At 55.6% G+C, this 10,000-nt stretch overlaps 6 non-coding genes across 6 annotated transcripts in view; all 6 read right to left on the bottom strand.

Annotated features, from left to right (window-relative positions):
- The window catches only part of TRNAL-CAA (transfer RNA leucine (anticodon CAA)), a 112-nt gene extending 74 nt beyond the window's left edge, over window positions 1-38 (bottom strand). The window contains exon 1 of the tRNA in view: window positions 1-38. This is a non-coding gene — a tRNA (tRNA-Leu).
- Window positions 39-1,697: 1,659 nt separating this feature from the next.
- TRNAL-CAA (transfer RNA leucine (anticodon CAA)) lies at window positions 1,698-1,809 on the bottom strand. Its single transcript has 2 exons — window positions 1,772-1,809; window positions 1,698-1,743 (listed from the first exon to the last, which is right to left on the bottom strand). It is a non-coding gene; the product is annotated as a tRNA-Leu (tRNA).
- A 288-nt stretch (window positions 1,810-2,097) lies between these two features.
- Window positions 2,098-2,170, bottom strand: TRNAV-AAC (transfer RNA valine (anticodon AAC)). The gene has a single exon. It is a non-coding gene; the product is annotated as a tRNA-Val (tRNA).
- A 3,513-nt stretch (window positions 2,171-5,683) lies between these two features.
- On the bottom strand, window positions 5,684-5,756 carry TRNAV-AAC (transfer RNA valine (anticodon AAC)). The gene has a single exon. It is a non-coding gene; the product is annotated as a tRNA-Val (tRNA).
- Window positions 5,757-6,205: 449 nt separating this feature from the next.
- Window positions 6,206-6,277, bottom strand: TRNAP-AGG (transfer RNA proline (anticodon AGG)). Its single transcript has one exon. It is a non-coding gene; the product is annotated as a tRNA-Pro (tRNA).
- Window positions 6,278-7,971: 1,694 nt separating this feature from the next.
- Window positions 7,972-8,043, bottom strand: TRNAP-AGG (transfer RNA proline (anticodon AGG)). The gene has a single exon. It is a non-coding gene; the product is annotated as a tRNA-Pro (tRNA).
- Between the last annotated feature and the right edge of the window lie 1,957 nt (window positions 8,044-10,000).

The following is a 10,000-nucleotide window of genomic DNA, read 5'->3' on the forward strand; positions in this document are numbered from 1 at the left end:
CTTGAGTCTGGCGCCTTAGACCACTCGGCCACCCTGACAGCTATGGGCAGGATTGGGAAAGATTCTTCAGTACCCAATGTCGCCAGGTGCCAGCGCCGGTTTTCATGCCCCGATCTCTGCATCAAAAGTACCCAAACACTCACTTAAGGACCCAGGGATGGCAGGAAACGCCCACTGATGGAGCCAGTGGACAGTTTGCAGGGTGCAAATAAGGGCTGGCCTCAGATCACTCATGGCGTAGTGCCGGCCTGTCCATACCTGTCGAAACCTGCATGCGGTCAAATGTGTCCGATTGACATTGTGGAAATAAAAAGAAACCAGCACCATGTTTCTGCCCGGTCTCGAACCGGGGACCTTTCGTGTATTAGGCGAATGTGATAACCACTACACTACAGAAACAGCTCTGGTAGGCTGTGCTCTCGTGCGCTGGGACAGCTTTCAGTTGACAGGCTTTGTGGCACTGATGTCTCATGGGGCCCGCTGGTGCCTGCCAGGTGGCACACACCAACGTGAAAGTTTGGCGCAAGCCTGCGCCGGACCTACATGGCAGCACTCACAGCACCTCACACACAGGCTGCAGACACATACAAAAGACCAAGCTGGAAGCAACAGTGACGCGAGCCACGGCAGTCCCCACCCAGAAGGCATGTCCAAACCTTTATACATCAGCTCGCTGCCAGCGCATCATTACAAAGGAGGGGGAATTTCCAACACTGCCTCTTGGACCATGGGCTTAAAATCAGCCAACCATTGGCGATGGGCATCGAACCAGATACGGTCACGCACAAACTATTTTTGGGGGGGAATTGGGGACTCTGTGTCTTTTGTTTTCGGCGCACCAAAAAAAAGGGCTCATCCAGGATTTGAACCCGGGACCTCTAGCACCCACAGCGAGAATCATACCCCTAGACCAACAAGCCACCTCACTGGCGACATGCCCCAGTCGCTCCACGGCCTGATCCCAGCGTGTCACGTGGCCTGCCCCTGGCGCGAGCGCAGAGGACTGAGCTGCCTCTCAAGCAGAGAAACAAGAAGAAGAGCGGCAGCCTTCGCTGGCCAAAGGCCATCTGCTGCCGCTCGATCGGGCTCGATCAGGCTCGATCTGGCGAGATATATGTGGCCGACCGGCTTAGAGCGCAAACCTGTGCTGCTCAGGGTGGGCAGCTTCCCAGCAGGAGGATGTGTCTTGAAAGCCGACAGAGGTAAGAAGGCGCACTCCCTCAGCCCGTTCCAACCTCTGGATTCCTGCGAATTTCAGAAGAGAACTCTGGGGCAGCATGGCTTCTGTCATCTCCCAACAGCCTCTCTGTCCTTGCTATGTAAATACCTTTACAGCCCCCTGGACTGAGCATGTCTGTTTTTTTATTTTTATTTTGCTGAGGTGTGGTGCCTTCAACGACCGACAGGTGGCAGGAGAGCACTTTCTCCAACTGTGAAGGGGACTTTTTTCACTTCCTGAGTAGACTGGGCTCAGTGACATATGCCACCAAACCAGCCACTAGAAAATGCGGGTTTTGCAGCCGTGGGCCAGTGGGGGTTTAAGGGCAGGTGTGCCTGCGGCATCCCTGGCAGACAGCTCCAGTTGCAAGGCAGCAGAAGAGAACAGGGAGGCTTGCCGGGCGCTGCATTCGGGGTCCCTCACGAGGTTTTCCGCAAGCCTTACACTCTGAAATGTGCTCAAAAAAATGAGCCCGGCTTGTCAGGAGTGGGATTTGAACCCACGCCTCCAATCGGAGACCAGAACACCCAGATGCAGGGAAGAGCTGCGCCTCTTGAGTCTGGCGCCTTAGACCACTCGGCCACCCTGACAGCTATGGGCAGGACTGGGAAAGATTCTTCAGTACCCAATGTCGCCAGGTGCCAGCGCCAGTTTTCATGCCCCGATCTCTGCATCAAAAGTACCCAAACACTCATTTAAGGACCCATGGATGGCAAGAAACGCCCACTGATGGAGCCAGTTGACAGTTTGCAGGGTGCAAATAAGGGCTGGCCTCAGATCACTCATGGCGTAGTGCCGGCCTGTCCATACCTGTCGAAACCTGCATGCGGTCAAATGCGTCCGATTGACATTGTGGAAATAAAAAGAAACCAGCACCATGTTTCTGCCCGGTCTGGAACCGGGGACCTTTCGCGTGTTAGGCGAACGTGATAACCACTACACTACAGAAACAGCTTTGATAGGCTGCGCTCTCGTGTGCTGGGACAGTTTTCAGTTGAAAGGCTTTGTGGCACTGATGTCTCATTGGGCCCGCTGGTGCCTGCCAGGTGGCACACACCAACGTGAAAGTTTGGCGCAAGCCTGCGCCGGACCTACATGGCAGCACACACAGCACCTCACACACAGGCTGCAGACACATACAAAAGACCAAGCTGGATGCAACAGTGGCGCGAGCCATGGCAGTCCCCACCCAGAAGGCATGTCCAAACCTTTATACATCAGCTCGCCGCCAGCGCATCATTACAAAGGAGGGGGAATTTCCAACACTGCCTCTTGGGCCATGGACTTAAAAGCAGCCAACCATTGGCGACGGGCATCGAACCAGATACGGTCACGCACAAACTATTTTTGGGGGGGAATTGGGGACTCTGTGTTTTTTGTTTTCGGCGCTCCAAAAAAAAGGGCTCGTCCGGGATTTGAACCCGGGACCTCTCGCACCCTAAGCAAGAATCATACCCCTAGACCAACGAGCCACCGCATGCAAATAGCAGTAGGGGGGGGGGGGGTGGTCTGCTTACCTCACTTGGCGCCATGCCCCAGTCGCTCCACCGCCTGACCCCTGCGTGTCACGTGGCCTGTCCCTGGCGCAAGCGCAGAGGACTGAGCTGCCTCTCAAGCAGAGAAACAAGAAGAAGAGCGGCAGCCTTCGCTGGCCAAAGGCCATCTGCTGCCGCTCGATCGGGCTCGATCAGGCGAGATCAGGCGAGATATATGTGGCCGACCGGCCTAGAGCGCAAACCTGTGCTGCTCAGGGTGGGCAGCTTCCCAGCAGGAGGATGTGTCTTGAAAGCCGACAGAGGCAAGAAGGCGCACTCCCTCAGCCCGCTCCAACCTCTGGATTCCTCTGAATTTCAGAAGAGAACTTTGGGGCAGCATGGCTTCTGTCATCTCCCAACAGCCTCTCTGTCCTTGCTATGTAAATACCTTTACAGCCCCCTGGACTGAGCATGTCTGTTTTTTTATTTTTATTTTGCTGAGGTGTGGTGCCTTCAAAGACCGACAGGTGGCAGGAGAGCACTTTCTCCAACTGTGAAGGGGACTTTTTTCACTTCCTGAGTAGACTGGGCTCAGTGACATATGCCACCATGCCAGCCACTAGAAAATGCGGGTTTTGCAGCCGTGGGCCAGTGGGGGTTTAAGGGCAGGTGTGCCTGCGGCGTCTCTGGCAGACAGCTCCAGTTGCAAGGCAGCAGAAGAGAACAGGGAGGCTTGCCGGGCGCTGCATTTGGGGGCCCCCACGAGGTTTTCCGCAAGCCTTACACTCTGAAATGTGCTAAAAAAAATGAGCCCGGCTTGTCAGGAGTGGGATTTGAACCCACGCCTCCAATCGGAGACCAGCACACCCAGAGGCAGGGAAGAGCTGCGCCTCTTGAGTCTGGCGCCTTAGACCACTCGGCCACTCTGACAGCCATGGGCAGACCTGGGAAAGATTCTTCAGTACCCAATGTCGCCAGGTGCCAGCGTCAGTTTTCATGCCCCGATCTCTGGAGCAAAAGTACCCAAACACTCAGTTAAGGACCCAGGGGTAGCAGGAAACGCCCACTGATGGAGCCAGTGGACAGTTTGCAGGATGCAAATAAGGGCTGGCCTCAGATCACTCATGGCGTAGTGCCGGCCTGTCCATACCTGTCGAAACCTGCATGCGGTCAAATGTGTCCGATTCACATTGTGGAAATAAAGAGAAACCAGCACCATGTTTCTGCCCGGTCTCAAACCGGGGACCTTTTGCGTGTTAGGCGAATGTGATAACCACTACACTACAGAAACAGCTCTGGTAGGCTGCGCTCTCGTGCGCTGGGACAGCTTTCAGTTGACAGGCTTTGTGGCACTGATGTCTCATGGGGCCCGCTGGTGCCTGCCAGGTGGCACACACCAACGTGAAAGTTTGGCGCAAGCCTGCGCCGGACCTACATGGCAGCACTCACAGCACCTCACACACAGGCTGCAGACACATACAAAAGACCAAGCTGGAAGCAACAGTGACGCGAGCCACGGCAGTCCCCACCCAGAAGGCATGTCCAAACCTTTATACATCAGCTCGCTGCCAGCGCATCATTACAAAGGAGGGGGAATTTCCAACACTGCCTCTTGGACCATGGGCTTAAAATCAGCCAACCATTGGCGATGGGCATCGAACCAGATACGGTCACGCACAAACTATTTTTGGGGGGGAATTGGGGACTCTGTGTCTTTTGTTTTCGGCGCACCAAAAAAAAGGGCTCATCCAGGATTTGAACCCGGGACCTCTAGCACCCACAGCGAGAATCATACCCCTAGACCAACAAGCCACCTCACTGGCGCCATGCCCCAGTCGCTCCACGGCCTGATCCCAGCGTGTCACGTGGCCTGCCCCTGGCGCGAGCGCAGAGGACTGAGCTGCCTCTCAAGCAGAGAAACAAGAAGAAGAGCGGCAGCCTTCGCTGGCCAAAGGCCATCTGCTGCTGCTCGATCGGGCTCGATCAGGCTCGATCAGGCGAGATATATGTGGCCGACCGGCTTAGAGCGCAAACCTGTGCTGCTCAGGGTGGGCAGCTTCCCAGCAGGAGGATGTGTCTTGAAAGCCGACAGAGGTAAGAAGGCGCACTCCCTCAGCCCGTTCCAACCTCTGGATTCCTGCGAATTTCAGAAGAGAACTCTGGGGCAGCATGGCTTCTGTCATCTCCCAACAGCCTCTCTGTCCTTGCTATGTAAATACCTTTACAGCCCCCTGGACTGAGCATGTCTGTTTTTTTATTTTTATTTTGCTGAGGTGTGGTGCCTTCAACGACCGACAGGTGGCAGGAGAGCACTTTCTCCAACTGTGAAGGGGACTTTTTTCACTTCCTGAGTAGACTGGGCTCAGTGACATATACCACCAAACCAGCCACTAGAAAATGCGGGTTTTGCAGCCGTGGGCCAGTGGGGGTTTAAGGGCAGGTGTGCCTGCGGCGTCCCTGGCAGACAGCTCCAGTTGCAAGGCAGCAGAAGAGAACAGGGAGGCTTGCCGGGAGCTGCATTCGGGGGCCCCCACGAGGTTTTCCGCAAGCCTTACACTCTGAAATGTGCTCAAAAAAATGGGCCCGGCTTGTCAGGAGTGGGATTTGAACCCACTCCTCCAATCAGAGACCAGAACACCCAGATGCAGGGAAGAGCTGCGCCTCTTGAGTCTGGCGCCTTAGACCACTTGGCCACCCTGACAGCTATGGGCAGGATTGGGAAAGATTCTTCAGTACCCAATGTCGCCAGGTGCCAGCGCCGGTTTTCATGCCCCGATCTCTGCATCAAAAGTACCCAAACACTCACTTAAGGACCCAGGGATGGCAGGAAACGCCCACTGATGGAGCCAGTGGACAGTTTGCAGGGTGCAAATAAGGGCTGGCCTCAGATCACTCATGGCGTAGTGCCGGCCTGTCCATACCTGTCGAAACCTGCATGCGGTCAAATGCGTCCGATTGACATTGTGGAAATAAAAAGAAACCAGCACCATGTTTCTGCCCGGTCTCGAACCGGGGACCTTTCGCGTGTTAGGCGAACGTGATAACCACTACACTACAGAAACAGCTTTGATAGGCTGCGCTCTCGTGTGCTGGGACAGTTTTCAGTTGAAAGGCTTTGTGGCACTGATGTCTCATTGGGCCCGCTGGTGCCTGCCAGGTGGCACACACCAACGTGAAAGTTTGGCGCAAGCCTGCGCCGGACCTACATGGCAGCACACACAGCACCTCACACACAGGCTGCAGACACATACAAAAGACCAAGCTGGATGCAACAGTGGCGCGAGCCATGGCAGTCCCCACCCAGAAGGCATGTCCAAACCTTTATACATCAGCTCGCCGCCAGCGCATCATTACAAAGGAGGGGGAATTTCCAACACTGCCTCTTGGGCCATGGACTTAAAAGCAGCCAACCATTGGCGACGGGCATCGAACCAGATACGGTCACGCACAAACTATTTTTGGGGGGGAATTGGGGACTCTGTGTTTTTTGTTTTCGGCGCTCCAAAAAAAAGGGCTCGTCCGGGATTTGAACCCGGGACCTCTCGCACCCTAAGCGAGAATCATACCCCTAGACCAACGAGCCACCGCATGCAGAGAGCAGTGAGGGGGAGGGGGGTGGTCTGCTTACCTCACTTGGCGCCATGCCCCAGTCTCTCCACGGCCTGACCCCTGCGTGTCACGTGGCCTGCCCCTGGCGCAAGCGCAGAGGACTGAGCTGCCTCTCAAGCAGAGAAACAAGAAGAAGAGCGGCAGGCTTCGCTGGCCAAAGGCCATCTGCTGCCGCTCGATCGGGCTCGATCAGGCGAGATATATGTGGCCGACTGGCCTAGAGCGCAAACCTGTGCTGCTCAGGGTGGGCAGCTTCCCAGCAGGAGGATGTGTCTTGAAAGCCGACAGAGGCAAGAAGGCGCACTCCCTCAGCCCACTCCAACCTCTGGATTCCTGCGAATTTCAGAAGAGAACTCTGGGGCAGCATGGCTTCTGTCATCTCCCAACAGCCTCTCTGTTCTTGCTATGTAAATACCTTTACATCCCCCGAACTGAGCATGTCTGTTTTTTTATTTTTATTTTGCTGAGGTGTGGTGCCTTCAACGACCGACAGGTGGCAGGAGAGCACTTTCTCCAACTGTGAAGGGGACTTTTTTCACTTCCTGAGTAGACTGGGCTCAGTGACATATGCCACCAAACCAGCCACTAGAAAATGCGGGTTTTGCAGCCGTGGGCCAGTGGGGGTTTAAGGGCAGGTGTGCCTGCGGCGTCCCTGGCAGACAGCTCCAGTTGCAAGGCAGCAGAAGAGAACAGGGAGGCTTGCCGGGAGCTGCTTTCGGGGGCCCCCACGAGGTTTTCCGCAAGCCTTACACTCTGAAATGTGCTCAAAAAAATGGGCCCGGCTTGTCAGGAGTGGGATTTGAACCCACTCCTCCAATCGGAGACCAGAACACCCAGATGCAGGGAAGAGCTGCGCCTCTTGAGTCTGGCGCCTTAGACCACTTGGCCACCCTGACAGCTATGGGCAGGATTGGGAAAGATTCTTCAGTACCCAATGTCGCCAGGTGCCAGCGCCGGTTTTCATGCCCCGATCTCTGCATCAAAAGTACCCAAACACTCACTTAAGGACCCAGGGATGGCAGGAAACGCCCACTGATGGAGCCAGTGGACAGTTTGCAGGGTGCAAATAAGGGCTGGCCTCAGATCACTCATGGCGTAGTGCCGGCCTGTCGAAACCTGCATGCGGTCAAATGTGTCCGATTGACATTGTGGAAATAAAAAGAAACCAGCACCATGTTTCTGCCCGGTCTCGAAGTGATAACCACTACACTACAGAAACAGCTCTGGTAGGCTGCGCTCTGGTGTGCTGGGACAGCTTTCAGTTGAAAGGCTTTGTGGCACTGATGTCTCATGGGGCCCGCTGGTACCTGCCAGGTGGCACACACCAACGTGAAAGTTTGGCGCAAGCCTGCGCCGGACCTACATGGCAGCACTCACAGCACCTCACACACAGGCTGCAGACACATACAAAAGACCAAGCTGGATGCAACAGTGGCGCGAGCCATGGCAGTCCCCACCCAGAAGGCATGTCCAAACCTTTATACATCAGCTCGCCGCCAGCGCATCATTACAAAGGAGGGGGAATTTCCAACACTGCCTCTTGGGCCATGGGCTTAAAAGCAGCCAACCATTGGCGACGGGCATCGAACCAGATACGGTCACGCACAAACTATTTTTGGGGGGGAATTGGGGACTCTGTGTTTTTTGTTTTCGGCGCTCCAAAAAAAAGGGCTCGTCCGGGATTTGAACCCGGGACCTCTCGCACCCTAAGCGAGAATCATACCCCTAGACCAACGAGCCACCGCATGCAGAGAGCAGTGAGGGGGAGGGGGGTGGTCTGCTTACCTCACTTGGCGCCATGCCCCAGTCTCTCCACGGCCTGACCCCTGCGTGTCACCTGGCCTGCCCCTGGCGCAAGCGCAGAGGACTGAGCTGCCTCTCAAGCAGAGAAACAAGAAGAAGAGCGGCAGCCTTCGCTGGCCAAAGGCCATCTGCTGCCGCTCGATCGGGCTCGATCAGGCGAGATATATGTGGCCGACCGGCCTAGAGCGCAAACCTGTGCTGCTCAGGGTGGGCAGCTTCCCAGCAGGAGGATGTGTCTTGAAAGCCGACAGAGGCAAGAAGGCGCACTCCCTCAGCCCGCTCCAACCTCTGGATTCCTCTGAATTTCAGAAGAGAACTTTGGGGCAGCATGGCTTCTGTCATCTCCCAACAGCCTCTCTGTCCTTGCTATGTAAATACCTTTACAGCCCCCTGGACTGAGCATGTCTGTTTTTTTATTTTTATTTTGCTGAGGTGTGGTGCCTTCAACGACCGACAGGTGGCAGGAGAGCACTTTCTCCAACTGTGAAGGGGACTTTTTTCACTTCCTGAGTAGACTGGGCTCAGTGACATATGCCACCATGCCAGCCACTAGAAAATGCGGGTTTTGCAGCCGTGGGCCAGTGGGGGTTTAAGGGCAGGTGTGCCTGCGGCGTCTCTGGCAGACAGCTCCAGTTGCAAGGCAGCAGAAGAGAACAGGGAGGCTTGCCGGGCGCTGCATTTGGGGGCCCCCACGAGGTTTTCCGCAAGCCTTACACTCTGAAATGTGCTAAAAAAAATGAGCCCGGCTTGTCAGGAGTGGGATTTGAACCCACGCCTCCAATCGGAGACCAGCACACCCAGAGGCAGGGAAGAGCTGCGCCTCTTGAGTCTGGCGCCTTAGACCACTCGGCCACTCTGACAGCCATGGGCAGACCTGGGAAAGATTCTTCAGTACCCAATGTCGCCAGGTGCCAGCGTCAGTTTTCATGCCCCGATCTCTGGAGCAAAAGTACCCAAACACTCAGTTAAGGACCCAGGGGTAGCAGGAAACGCCCACTGATGGAGCCAGTGGACAGTTTGCAGGATGCAAATAAGGGCTGGCCTCAGATCACTCATGGCGTAGTGCCGGCCTGTCCATACCTGTCGAAACCTGCATGCGGTCAAATGTGTCCGATTCACATTGTGGAAATAAAGAGAAACCAGCACCATGTTTCTGCCCGGTCTCAAACCGGGGACCTTTTGCGTGTTAGGCGAATGTGATAACCACTACACTACAGAAACAGCTCTGGTAGGCTGCGCTCTCGTGCGCTGGGACAGCTTTCAGTTGACAGGCTTTGTGGCACTGATGTCTCATGGGGCCCGCTGGTGCCTGCCAGGTGGCACACACCAACGTGAAAGTTTGGCGCAAGCCTGCGCCGGACCTACATGGCAGCACTCACAGCACCTCACACACAGGCTGCAGACACATACAAAAGACCAAGCTGGAAGCAACAGTGACGCGAGCCACGGCAGTCCCCACCCAGAAGGCATGTCCAAACCTTTATACATCAGCTCGCTGCCAGCGCATCATTACAAAGGAGGGGGAATTTCCAACACTGCCTCTTGGACCATGGGCTTAAAATCAGCCAACCATTGGCGATGGGCATCGAACCAGATACGGTCACGCACAAACTATTTTTGGGGGGGAATTGGGGACTCTGTGTCTTTTGTTTTCGGCGCACCAAAAAAAAGGGCTCATCCAGGATTTGAACCCGGTACCTCTAGCACCCACAGCGAGAATCATACCCCTAGACCAACAAGCCACCTCACTGGCGCCATGCCCCAGTCGCTCCACGGCCTGATCCCAGCGTGTCACGTGGCCTGCCCCTGGCGCGAGCGCAGAGGACTGAGCTGCCTCTCAAGCAGAGAAACAAGAAGAAGAGCGGCAGCCTTCGCTGGCCAAAGGCCATCTGCT

Source organism: Ambystoma mexicanum, chromosome 2q, assembly GCF_040938575.1.
Source record: "Ambystoma mexicanum isolate Mex_15411 chromosome 2q, UKY_AmexF1_1, whole genome shotgun sequence".
NCBI classification, from domain to species: Eukaryota; Metazoa; Chordata; class Amphibia; order Caudata; family Ambystomatidae; genus Ambystoma; species Ambystoma mexicanum.